Here is a 13,614-nt window from a genome sequence, read left to right as displayed (position 1 = left end):
GCGGCCTGAGTGAAGAGCATTTGTCCAAAGACTGACGAACAGTGCAATTAATTCTGTGAGGCTCTTTGCAGGCACTGTGACTAATGCTACCAAGAAGGACGGGCTGCCACCGTGAAACATAATTCTTAGTTGATCCTGGGTTGCACGTGAATATGTGAGATTGTGCTGCTGGAAAGGGTGATCAAAACCAAACAAAGCACAGCAGGTCGGAGGCAAATGGCCAAGTGTCATGTGTCTGTTTAGAATTCGTGACTGCACTGCAGCAGCAACCTGTGCAGCAGCTCTGTGCTCTGACAGACTAGCAATCTGGCTAGACAAATGTTAGAGACAAACCAGCAGCTACTTGCATCCCAGCAGTGAGGACAATACCAGGTACCACATCAGCTTTTTCTCTGAGAAGGGCTCAGGTACAGCAAACTGAGCTCTGGCCAACACACAGCCCACACAAGTGCACCTGGTGTCCCATGGGTTTACCTGGCATTGCAGGGCACCTTGGAGACCTACTGATCTCAGCGAACTAGTTTTGCTAAATTTCCCTTGGTTAGGGATATGCCGTACAATTAACAGCCTTTTCTGCTTTCCCACTATGTGTTATTAGTAAAAAGTTAAGGGGTATTACTATTCTTACCAGATACCTAAGAGTATAAGTATGCTTAAAATTTACACTTTAACTCTTGTCATTGTATAATATTCCAAATGAAGAAAAAATCTCATGCAAAACAGATTACAAAGTGTCAGTGTGAATTCTTGCACACTGGCAGCACAAATAAGCAAATAACTGGTTTGTGCAGTTTTTAATCTCATCTAGTAGGTATGTATTGGTTGTATGGTGCATAACTCTTGTCAACCAATAAAATACAAACAGTACATATGCTTAAGAAAAAAAATAAAAAGGATGGAATTTATTTTTAAAAACTAATAAGGAAGACGACTTCTTAACAATTCCAATGTTTCTCTCCTACACTGTCATGGTTTCAGTATTAACATGTACAAGAGATGACATTTATGACAGATAGGGCGCTTTGCACTTTTCTAGTTATCCTCATATGCCTCACTCCTATTGTAATACAATATCCAGTAATGCAGTGGCACTCGTCAGTCACAGAGGAATGCTACAATGAGCAGAGACTTGTTACATTGACTCTGGCTACATTACAGAAAGAGCTCTACCTTTAACGTCGAGACAGGATTGAGTGTAGTGAGAAAGATGATGCAGAAAGATTGTCTGCAGCACTACATACAACATAGTACTTTTCCTTTGATTGTGATTTGTCTGGACAAAAGGAGAGAGACCTATTCGGGGAGTGAGAGCTCATAACTGCTGCAACCACATTGATACAAATTGCTTGAAAAGATGTAATTTACACTTCAACACATCTGTTGGAGAGGACATGAGTTTTAGTTACAAGGAAGTGACACTAAAGGCAGTACAGAGAAAGATACCATCTATAGAGAGAGAATATTTGCTCTGAAATTCTCATATTTTGTGGAATATTACGTATTTTTGAAAGAAAAAAATAATCACCATTCCCCCAATATCCTGTATTGCTAAAGATTTTCTCTGCTGTCACCTGGCTCATCTGCAACTGTTTGTACTGCTCTGGGAAAGGTGACTTGCCCTGAAGAGAGCTGCCTTGGATAGCCACTCAATGGCCGCTAGAAGCTATTGCACTGATGTGACAACTACTTGCACCTGGGTTTACTGGTTTTCATTGTTTCAGAGCAGCGCTTACATAGAGCCAGGGATGTTCCTGGTGAGGAGCTGGATGTTCACAAGATGCTAGAGAGGGACACAGTCAGGACAGCTGACCCAGACTGACCAAAGGGATGTCCCATCCCATATGGCATCAGGTTTAGTAATGAAAGCTGGGGAAAGAAGGAAGGGGGGGTATTTGGAGAGGTGGCATTTGTCTTCCCTGTTATGCGTGCTGAGCCCTGCTTTCCTGGGCATGGCTGAACATCTGCCTGCTGATGGAAAGTAGAAAGTGGACTACTTGTTGTGCTTTGCTTGTCTACAGTTTTTGCTTTACCAAGTGAGCTGTCTTTATATCAACTCATGAGCTCTCACACTTTTACCTTTCTGGTTCTCTCCCCCATCCTACCTGGGGAGAGTGAGCAAACAGCTGTGTTGTTCTGAGCTGCCTGCTGGGGCACAAGTTGGTATATCCTGATTAAAAAGTAGATTTTGGGCAGTGTTGATTGCCTTCAGTAAGACTGGTAAATACTATAAAATTATTCATAAGCATTTCTCATTTTTGACTATTTCCATTCCACTCCTTTCTTCACCATTCAGAAGCTCTTCTCATGGTCCTTCTCCTCCTTATTTTTTTCCTTTTGTTGTTCAACAAGATCAAAATGCCATCTCTATAGACCTTAAAACTGTCTCCATCATTAAACACCTTAATTGTGTTTTTTTTTAACAAATACTTTGGGTACCAAACACAACTCAATGGCTGAACAAAGAAATGTGCACATTTGATTTTTCTTAACATACATTCAACTTGGCTCTTAATTCCAAAGCATAAAATGATAAAAGTAGTTAATATATGTAATTAAATAACCGGACTAAATACTATTTCCATTGTAGTGGAGAACAAAAGTGTACAACAGCAAACATGGTAACAACTTGATAATAATCCAAAACAAATATCTGACAGCCAGGAATAAAATCAAAGCAGAATTTGAAATGTATGTAAATGTCATTGCCTTATAGATAGCTCAACTCTACTCTGCAGTTACACAAATAAATATAAACCCATTGGGTGAAATCCTTAATCTACTGGTTAGATTTCTTTGCCACTAAATGGAAGCAAATTAACTACAGAACTACAGATAAATGTTTACTGTCATTCAAAATAGTATCAGTAGAATATAATTCCCAAAGAGTTGTATAAAACAATACCTTCAGTGTTGCTCTATATTTGCCTGAGTCAAGAGTACAAGGAAAAACACTTGGAAGAAAAAGCCAACTAATATTATCTGTCATCAGCCTGTCCCTTTTTATTCAATGCCAATGTTTTGCAGAAGAGAAAATGTGAATATTCGTTTGGTATTCCCATGCTTGAAGTATGTTTTAACACATCTGATGTTAGCAATTCTTGTTAACAGAGCGTTTCTTTTTGCACAAGGTAATTGTTTAACTTCAGTGTACCTGTAGGGATTTTTATGTTCATATTTTTTCTTTCACTTAGGAAATGATTTCCTGTTACGAGCAAGGGCAGTGTTCAGGAAACCGTGGTTATAAACTGTTGCCATTTATGCAGGATAAATGTAGGAAACATACATTTCTTTATAGAATAGGCTGTGGAAACTAGAATAGACTTTGCATTTGTTTATCAAATGGAATAGTGGAAGAATTGACACCTGAACTGAATTCCACAGGTAGTGATGCTCAGTAATCGATGCTGCGTGGGTAAAGGGATTTCACTGACAGCTGTGTGCCAGTGCAGCAGTAGGCAGGCTGATACTGTTTGAAAGCACTGTGTGTGCCTGTCCAGGAGGACCAGAGGATTTGACAGAGAATCCAAAGAAAGCTGTCATTACTAGCTTTGGGATCATGGCCAGGATGAACTCTTCTGGCCAATGGCTAACTGAAAGAGACTAGATAGTATGAGTAAAAAAAACCTGTCTTTGCTTAATTTCTCCTCTGTCCAAGGAAATGCGCCTTTGTGTATTCTTTGTAAACCACAAGGGCTACGTGAAAGTAACGCGCTACTCCATTCTCAGGTTCTTCTATTGGAAAGCAACTAACCAGATTCCAATATTGACTACTTAGGTCAAGCAAAAGCTACATTCTTGATTTATAATTCCACATGAAGTGGTATTCTGGGTGTGTAAGCTGGAGGGGATGGATGGAAACAGAAGATGACTGTCTAATTTTGCAAGGCATGCAGTTTGGGAGGTGCAGGGGAATGGCTTTGTTAAAACCATGCAGCACATCCTTACTCAGCAAAGCCTTTATGCACCTGTTTCATGTTAACCACATGTGCAAGTCTCACAGGAGAGTCCTTCTCCCTTTCTTTCTCTCTATTTCTGCTTTCACTTCTTGTCTCCAGTCTACACTGGACCCAAGTGAAGGCAGTGGGAGATCATGTGCTGTTCAGAGCTGCAGCAGCAGGCTGATGTCACTTGGGGATGGAGCACATGGAGCCAGGCAGCACGTAGGTGTCCTCAAGGACTAAACAGTGCCTTATGCAGATGGAAATGTAAGTAAATTCAAGCTATGAATTTTAGCACGGCAAGACTGAGTACATGAGAGCTGAAATTTTTCAGAGGATTAAAGCTTGGCCATATATGGGTTAAGTGAGAGTAGGACAGCAAAAAGCCATGTCTGTGACAGCAAGGCATTGATCCACGTGCCCTACAGAATAAATGTCCCAGTGTTCACCAGTGAAATAGCTGCAAGAATCTTCTCCCTGAAGACAAAATACTGCTTTCTTCCACAACCACCTTCCTGGCTACAATTGAAAAAATGCTCAAACTGCAAATTATCAGCACAAGAGAAATTTCTGAAATGGAACTCAGTTCTAAGAAATTGTAAAATAAAGATTTATATTGGAATGTGCCAGAGAATGTTCATCATAGATAGATGATGTGCATACGTGTGTGTGCCTGTACACATACACACAATACATACTTACACACATACAGTGCTGCTACATCACTGAAGATTACTTAAACAGAAATATGCCCCAATAGTTAAATGTGCTGATAGTAAAACTGTAAGAAAACAGAGTCGGACATTTCAAGGATGGAAAAAATGTGCCAAAAATGTTCAAAGTAGCTGAATGTTTTGTGAAGTTTACTGGGTAGTTGCTATTTACAAATGTGATTACATGCTGTTACCATGGGAACATGGGGTGGAAAATATAAGACCAGTGTAGCTTCGTCTTGAAGCAACTCTGATTGGGAGGAAAGCAAAAGCTGACATTCCTCCAGTAGCACAATAATTGCCTCTCCTAAAGAATGAACGATATGTTTTACTGTGCTTTTAGATACTATGCAAAGTTTCAAAACTCCAAGCAAATGAAGGTAAGGATAGGGTAATAGATCTATATGTCATTAAGAATCATATCACAGTACAATTTATTATTTTTCCTATGCTATTTACTGCAATGGTAAGTGTTGAACATTTTCTCTTCTAAGTCTGCTTCAAGTTATTTTGTGTCACTTCTAAGCACACGGTCTGGTAACATCCCCATGTACTTCTTTTTCTTATCTGTGTTTCTGCTTTGACAATATAATGAGGGAAGCGTGCTCTAAGGATGTGAGTTGTTGCCATCGAAACAAGCTTCCTGAGAACTACAAAAGACACAGGGAGATGACCGCTGGCCCTGGACATTTTTAGGACAATTTTAAAAGTGGATCAGTTGGCAGCATAGACAGAACAAGTTATTCCTAAATAAAAGATGCACCCAGTGACACTGCAGCAAGTGCTAGGGCTGAAAATCAGAAAGCCACACAGATGGTACCATTTGTCTGTCTTCTGAGAATCATTCTCATGCTGAGAAAGCCCTTCTGAGACGGATGCCCATAGCCCCAGAAGTGTCTGACAGCAGACACAGATACCAAACCTGGCAATGTGGTGTTGGACCCCTTGGGTGCTCTGGGCGTCTGCACTGATGGACTGGCACATTCAGTGCACTAGAGCTAGATGATCAATGAATGGGAGGTCTCATCACCATAGATTGGAAGTTCCATTAAAGATGTGGTTAAAGTCCTGATTCAAGCCTGACTTTGAATGCAGTAAAAACTGCACCTCTTTGACTCTATCTCAGTCCCCTTGTCTGGGGCTAGGAGCTGAGCTCCATTTGTCCCACTAAGCCCTGCATTCAAAGAACAGCAGCAGGCCAAGAGCTGCTGGCATATGGTTGTACACCGATCCTTTGAGTGTTTGAAATTCTTTGATATTGCTCTGTCTACTTTTATGCAAACAAACAGTTTGTTCTTTTCTATATACACCAGCTCACAAACCACTAGTTCATTTTTATAGGCACACATTGTCCAATTGACATCAGCTGCAATTCCCACCTATTTCACTGGGAAGAAGTGCTGTCACTGCTGTATGGAAAGAAACACCATTTGCAATAATCCTAAACTTAGTGTTTTTTTCTCCTTTTGGGGCACAGACTCTCATAGAAAAGCTGTACTATTCAACAGCTGAATGCCGTTCAGTTTTGTCACGGTTCAAAATTATTAAAATTAACAACATTGAGGCACTGCACAGGGACATTTTCAAATGGTCATGATTCTACACTTCTGCTCTGATAGATAGCTGTCTCCCTAAAACCCACATCTGAAGCCCTTTAGAGCAGAAACATCCACTAGATAGAGCCTTTATTGGGTAAACGTATTCTCCCCATCTTTCTGTTGAATGATACCCAGGGAAGCGAACCTCCATTCAGTATGGCTGTTCTTCATTATCCTGATGCTGCGAATTGACAAGCCCTGTCGTCACTCCCTCTGTTCACTCCCTGACGGTTCAGCCCTGCTCATCTCTAATAAAAGCTTAGTTTTTAGCACAAGTAGATGATGGAATTTAAAGGCTGACTTCTTACCAAGAGGCCAGGTGTCTAAATTAAAAGATGAATTTATTTCATTTTGTCTTCCAACTATCTGCTTAAGAGGGTATCATTTAGTCACAAAAAGAATATTACAAACATCTACTTCATCACAGTGAGACATTTCCTTTGATAAGCAGCAATATAAGGGAAATAAAGACAATTCTATAGCACCACACACTGATGAAGTGTAGTAACCATTAAACCTCTGTAAGGTGACTAAATTTACTAAGAAATGGAAGGCAGTAAGCACAATGACAATAAGTCATGCACACAAATACAGACAATATGCCATTCACAGCTCTCTGCATTGCCTTGACCTTCAGAGCCCTGCATTTGTCCATACGGACAATGCTTGCCAGTGGAGATGTATTATTTTATGCTACTTAATGACTACATAAAGCTCTTCCAATCTCCATTAAGTCTGATATTCTTTCTAGCTTCCCTCTTCCCTCAAGTAATGCAAACCTTAGAGGAAAAATAGGACACAGCTTTGACACATCTCTGATAGATGTCGATCCCGTTTGAAAAGAAATAGAAGGAATAAACTAATAATTCTGAGTATCCTGTGCTCCCGTACTTTCTGGAAGTACCCAGAAAATGCCAGATACACCCTATCTACACAACCTCTTGATACTGAACCTTGTAGTACAAGTCTGATCAGTTCTATGGAATTTCCCCTGCATTTTCCTCCCACCCCAGCTGACTGACCTCAGCATCACCCTTTTTTTTTTTTTTTTTTTCTTGTTCTCTGCCAGCGCAGAAAGCTAGACCAGCCATGATTAAGAGCAAATAAAACAAAACCCTCATGGCAGACACAGTGGCTGCAGTCACTCTGTTCCTGGTTCATGCTTCAATCCAGTGCCTGTTCCTGGAGCCGTGTGACCGTGGCCAGCTGCACTCACAGCCCCATGCCCACAGCCGCATGCCCCAGTGCCAGCTGGCTCCCACCAGACTGCGGCAACACACAGACACCGAGGGTCCGGGACGGACAGTGAGCACTGCTGTTAGGGATGCAGCTGTGTGCGTTGCTGAGCTGCAGCCTCGGAGAAGCAGAGCCTTAAATGAGTACAGGTCTTCAAGTGAAGTGAAACCTGAAAACAAAACAACCAGTTATCCACCTACGCAAACACTATCAAACATGGCTGTGGTAAGTAAGGACAAGTTGCAGAGAAGTGCACGCTGGTAGCCTGCATAGCCTGAGGGTTATATTTCCACAAGTTTTCCAGTTAGATAGATGGTGTCAGGTATTTCTGAAGTATTACTGGCTTGTACCAACTGTATCTCACATTATGATGGCTCCTGAAAGTGAGAGCTGTTCTCTGTGCATGTGAGCCAAGACAGCCTTTGTTACACTTGATCTGTTCTTCTGTGAAATTGACTTTTTAAAGAAATCAGTAATGTATTCTGAGCTGCAATAACCATCATCCACAGACATACTGCTTTCATAGCACTTACGCATGTGACAAGAGTGCTAGAAGATGTAAATCAAGAGCATTCTCCTCGGCTGTCCCCAGCTCCTTGAAAGCTCTGCTTATTCCCTGGTAAACTGAGTGCGCTCAATGTATTGCTGACATGAAAATAATCAGCCACTGTCTTCAGTGTGTACCTCACTCTCTACCAATCCTCTCAGCTGAGCTGGCAGAGATGACCCCAGCAGTGAGGGTTGTTTCTGCAGCTTCACGGTGTAAAGAGTGACACTGGGAACCAGACACCTTGCTCTTCCCTAGCTGGCAGTCTTTTGTCACAAGGACAAAATTGGTCTCCTATTTCAGCTTGGCATCATTTTTGCCTCCATTTTGTGTGAAAGCAAAGGGTTCCTTGGAACGCTGGTAGTTTTGTTTAGGGTAAGAGCATGGGAGTAAACTGAACATGATCTATTTGCAAAACCTGGCATCTGTGCTGTATTTCTGCTGTGCTTGCAATTAAATGAGGAGAGGATGCATTTTATTCCTCCACAAATGACGTATAAAATACATCTGACAAGACTGTAGGTAAATTGTTGGGGATACTTGTTGCTGTCTGATAAGGAGAGGGCATTCCTGTAGATCACCTAACTTGCAGCTCTTCCTGTGATAGTCTGCCCATGACTTCAAAGCAGAGACTGGAGGTGAGAGCATTATGGCACACAGAGGTTCCATGGACAAAAACAAAAGGGAAGAATGCAGATCAATTAGCCGCACAACTCGGCAGTGATAACAGCATTTTTAAATGTATATATGCTTTTTAATCAGACCAGCATTATTTAGGTAAGGGGCAGAGCTCAGTGCCGTTGCAGGGCAGTGCAATATTGATCTAAGTACTACATCATTCCACATCCTTCTGTCTCCTTCAAGCAAACAGCTGACAAAGCTCTATGCAAACTTTGGAGAAATGCCTACTCCTAAGCAATGCAATCACTTGAGGTGAGCTACAGTGAGAATTTCAGTCACTATTTAGATAAGATGAAGCCATTATTGTTATTATTTTTGATTCAAAGTGAGTGAGCAAACCTCTGTTCTCTGTGCTTCTTTTGTCATCTTGGGTATTTTCAAAGCACTTCAAGATACAGCAGGAAATCTGGATCCAGATTTCTCTTTCCACTTGGTTGTAGGCCCCTTGCATACCTGAATTAGGAGCAGGATCTCTCTAAGGTTTATGTTCATTCAGTGGAGAAACAGTGGCTGGAATTTGAGGCGGGTGGAAGCAATGCTTGGAGAGGCCTTTTTGTCTTCCAGAGATGACAGAGGAAATCTAGGGTGACTACATCACTGGCCCAGTGCCTAAAGCAAGTATCTGAAATTGGATGGGATGAATTGGTAACACAGAAGTATCAGCAAAAGGCCTCAGAAAGTTAAGAAGGAAGATGCCATGTATTCCTTAGATTACAAAACTGATTCCTGACTGCTTCTTTAGACACTTACTATGTTGGCAAATCTGGGCCTCCAGCTATACAAACGGGGACAGCCCAGGGAAGCTTCCAGGAAATTGTCATGCATCATAACTTGGATGCTTTTATTTAAGCACTGTCAGAGGGATGATACCACGTTACAGTGGCTCAGTGGCTGGCAGAGAGAAGGGCACCATGAAGTGACTTTTCAGAAATGAAACCTCCAGATCAGCAATTATAGGCTTATCCATCAAGTTTGGAGACTGCAGCACACAACGGGTTAGCTGATTGGAGCTTCCACACACTGAGCCCACCTCACATTCACCTTTGCATGCAGCCTGTTTTTCAGAATGTTTTCCCAGTTTGAATTGCAGCCTTCAAAGAAGGACAAGTTAATTTTAGGAGTTATCCACTATGCCAGTGCAGCAAAACAACTAGTTAGAATTCTTTTCTGCAATCCAAGAATCTCAAAACCGACGCAAGGGCTTTCAGGTTCTACCATGTCAGGAATTTTATTTAGAGGTAGACTATTCTCATTCTAAAGCTTGAATGGAGCTCCAGAAAAGTTAGGGCAGATGTATCAAAACAGTTGATATGCTGATGTGTTTGTAGTAAGTGCTGCAGAGGAACATGAATTAATGGATCCTCGGATTTTCAATATGGAGATATCTTTCTGGCTTCAAGTCCCAGAGGGTTGCCAAATGCCAGGTTAAGGGAGCCAACCCTTGCTGAACATGAGAAGAAGGGATTTTTTCTTTCTTCCTGCACTGGCCTCATGTTTTGAGTCAGCACAGGTGCTTATCAATAGGAATAACCCCAGGGAAGTCAGTGCCTGAAGTAGACACCTTATACGAACTGAACTGGGATTATTAGATCTTCAGCGGTGATAATTGTGAGGGAAAATGAACTCTGTTGATATGCCTGGAACTTTCTAAGTGCCTATTCTGCAAGTACTTTTTCTTTTGCTTCTATCACAGCAGGCCTGGCTGAGACTGAAACCCATTGCAAACCCTAGTACTACACAAAACACAGCAGGAAGAATTCATGTCCTGCAGATCTTAAATGTTTATGAAGGTCTGTAGCTTTTTCAGAATCTAGAATGACACTTCAGGAAATAATGTTTGCAAAAATTGCCTTGAGCCACGTCTTTGGCTGAATTAATTTATTTGCAGACATGGATATTTACTGAATGTTATTGCACAGTTGCAAACCAGACACACTACCTTGAAATACAGGCACAGGTGGCAATAAAACTACAGTGAAACCACAATTCGTGAAATCACTCTATCTGTTGTTCTTGAGTGGTTTTGAAAAACAACGTTCTACTTTGGAGCCAACTTATCAACTTCTCCGAAATAAACAAATAGCACCCAACCTAGTGAGTAGTTTTCATATATAGGCTGTATTAACCCTTTTTCTTACCATGTCTTTTAAATGATAAGTTACTGAGAGAGGGCTGTCTCTGTCTGCGGTCAGTGTGTGAAGAGATGCCCAAGCCTCTGTCGGTACCATGATACAAGCAAAGCAGAACTTTCAGTTTCTGGTTGCTGTTAGATCAAGTCAAGTCAAGAGCTGTTAGTGTCAGCTCTGAAGCCTGTTTCATACAGATGAGATTTTCAGCAATTGATCCACACACACTGTTATAATCAAGGGCATATTGGCTCCATGCCTGCAGTTTGATTGTTCCCATCATGCTTGCTGCAAAGTATATAGAAATCATCAAGTAGTTGTCTATTAAACATTTGTATATGAAAAGAATGTAAAATACGGAGACCTCTATCTTCCTTAGGTTTGTCAGTTATTGCACAGATAGGTATTGTCTGCAGTATTTTTCACTACATTCTAATTAGGGGCTGTCTCTTCTGCTGCTGGCCCATCATGCTTATTAACAAAGGGGAAACACCTTCCATGCTTGAAATAACCTCACAATTTTCACTCTGCAACATGCAAGCACTTTCAGACCTGACAGAGGAAGGAAATATAAAGAGGTAACAATTTTGCTCTGACCCATTCCTGGAGCTGTTCAAGAACTGTGGAGATGTGGTGCTTAGGGCCATGGCTTAGTGGGCAATATTGGTGGTAGGTGGATGGTTGGACTCAATGATCTTGGAGGTCTTTTCCCACCTTAATGAGCCTATAATATTATTATCTTGGCAACATTCAGGTGGTCAGACCCTACAGACCTGTTATCATGTCAGAAGTGAGGGAGAGAGGGTGTTTCCTGGCTAGACCCAGGCATACTTTTCCATCCTTCCTACAAGAGGGAAACCTAGGTGCAGGCTGGAAGGAAACTACCCTGCAAACCAATCAGATTTGTATCCAGACAGGTCCATATGCCATCTAGAGGGAGTTTGGCTCAGACAGAGCAGATTTTCCTGCATATTTTCTGAGCTGCTCATCTCTTTCTACCTCTATAAGTTGGATACTGATGCTATGTGCTGTACTCTCTGTTCTCCCTCTTGCAGCCTACAAGCCTAAAATGTTCTGCTTTAGGATCTGTGTCTGATGTTCGACCCAGTTACACTGCAGATGGCCTCTATGTTCCAGTCCTAAATCATAGTGTTATAAATGAGGGGGAAATTTTGATACAGCAGTTTAGCTTCAGTAAAACTGGGTAAGTTGAAATAGTATTTGGCACTGTGAGAAAAAATACCAAGTGCTGCAGAACAGTATGTGTGAGATATAATAAATGTCCAGGCCAACAGATGATAGAGGGAGGTTTGAAGAGAAGAATTAAATGAGAATGATCATTCCAGAGAACAAATACAAAGCAGTAGATGAAGAGAGGTATTTCTGAGGCACGCTTCCATGCTGGCGTTCTCTTTGTTCTGGGAAAGAGAATTGCCTCTGGCTTGTCTTAGCAACAGCAAATAGCACTGTGCTTGGTGGCAGCCCTACTGCTGCAGGTTGGTCACATCTCAGGGGGGATATGTAGCTGGGCAGGAGTGTTTCTTAGCAGAGAATTTACCTGGTCCTGGTTGTGTATAATGCACTGGCCTTATGGCAGGGCTTTTTGCAGAAAGTAGCTGTCAGATTTTCCGTTTTCACTTGGAGAAAACCAGAATACTTCAGGACTGTATATGAGAATGAAGCTGTGGAAACAAAACACTGTCAGTCGAGAAGCTCTACCCTCAGCCAGAGCTCCTGCTGCTTAATCAAACAGCAAGCAGAGGCTTCTGGGAGATGCATGTATTGGCATTTGCTGCTATAAAAAGCAGTACTCAAGCACAAGCACTTCCTACACATTTCAGTGCAGCTATTACACACCACAAGGACTCCCAAGAAAGAACCTGTAATAGTTTTCCAGTTTGCTACAAGGTGCTTGTATCTCTTGAATCCTGGAAGAGAAGGTAAAAAAAAAAATACAGGGCCTCACACAAAACCTTCAGAAGACAGGATGATTTCCTGTGAGCAGCTGGGTCCCACGTGGCACACTCAGCATGCATTGAAAACAGCGCAGAGCAGAGTCTTCTGAGCAAGGTGAGGGAATGGACTTCCAACTTGCAGTTCCCGTGAGCTTCAAGAATAAAGTCAGGCAAAACAGGTGCCCCCAAATCAAGTCCTTCCAAAGCTGTGTCTCAAGCAAGGTGTACCTGAAGCTTCCCTATCTTGGTTCAGATATGACAGACCAGATAGTGATCCTAGGACCCTGTACTGGTGATCGCTCGGCAAAGACAATCTGACCAGGGAACCTAAACACATGTGGACTTGGCACCAAGAGGTGCAGATATGTTTCTCCACACTGGCACAGATCTTCTAAGTGATCATGTTTGAGTCTTACTGTCCCCGTGCTTTAGTCCCTTCTATGAAAATGGAGTGTAAGTTCTCTCACAACCTCTCCCTCTTCCTTTGGGATGTCTTCCTGTAGACAGTGAGCTTTAGTGTAAATCTCCTTTAACGCTGTCATTAGATGCTAATGGAGCAGCGCAGTCGATGCAAAGTGAAGACGGGAGTCAGAGCTCAGGTACTTCAGAGGAAACCTCTTGCTGATACTGCCAGGCCCAAACAGTTATTAGTAGCACAAAGTGTGGTACAACAGTCTGGCTGGACTTTTGTTTTGTTTTCTCTGCAGGAGCTTTTCAGCAGGTCAGGAAGGCCCTAGCCCATCTCTGATAATCCTGTGCTTTTCAAAACTGCCTACAGATAAAAGTGAAACCCCAAAGTGTCGCTGCCAAACAGGCTGTG

Source organism: Numida meleagris, chromosome 4 (assembly GCF_002078875.1).
Source record: "Numida meleagris isolate 19003 breed g44 Domestic line chromosome 4, NumMel1.0, whole genome shotgun sequence".
Taxonomy (NCBI): Eukaryota; Metazoa; Chordata; class Aves; order Galliformes; family Numididae; genus Numida; species Numida meleagris.
Note: the sequence above shows the minus strand (reverse complement) of the source record.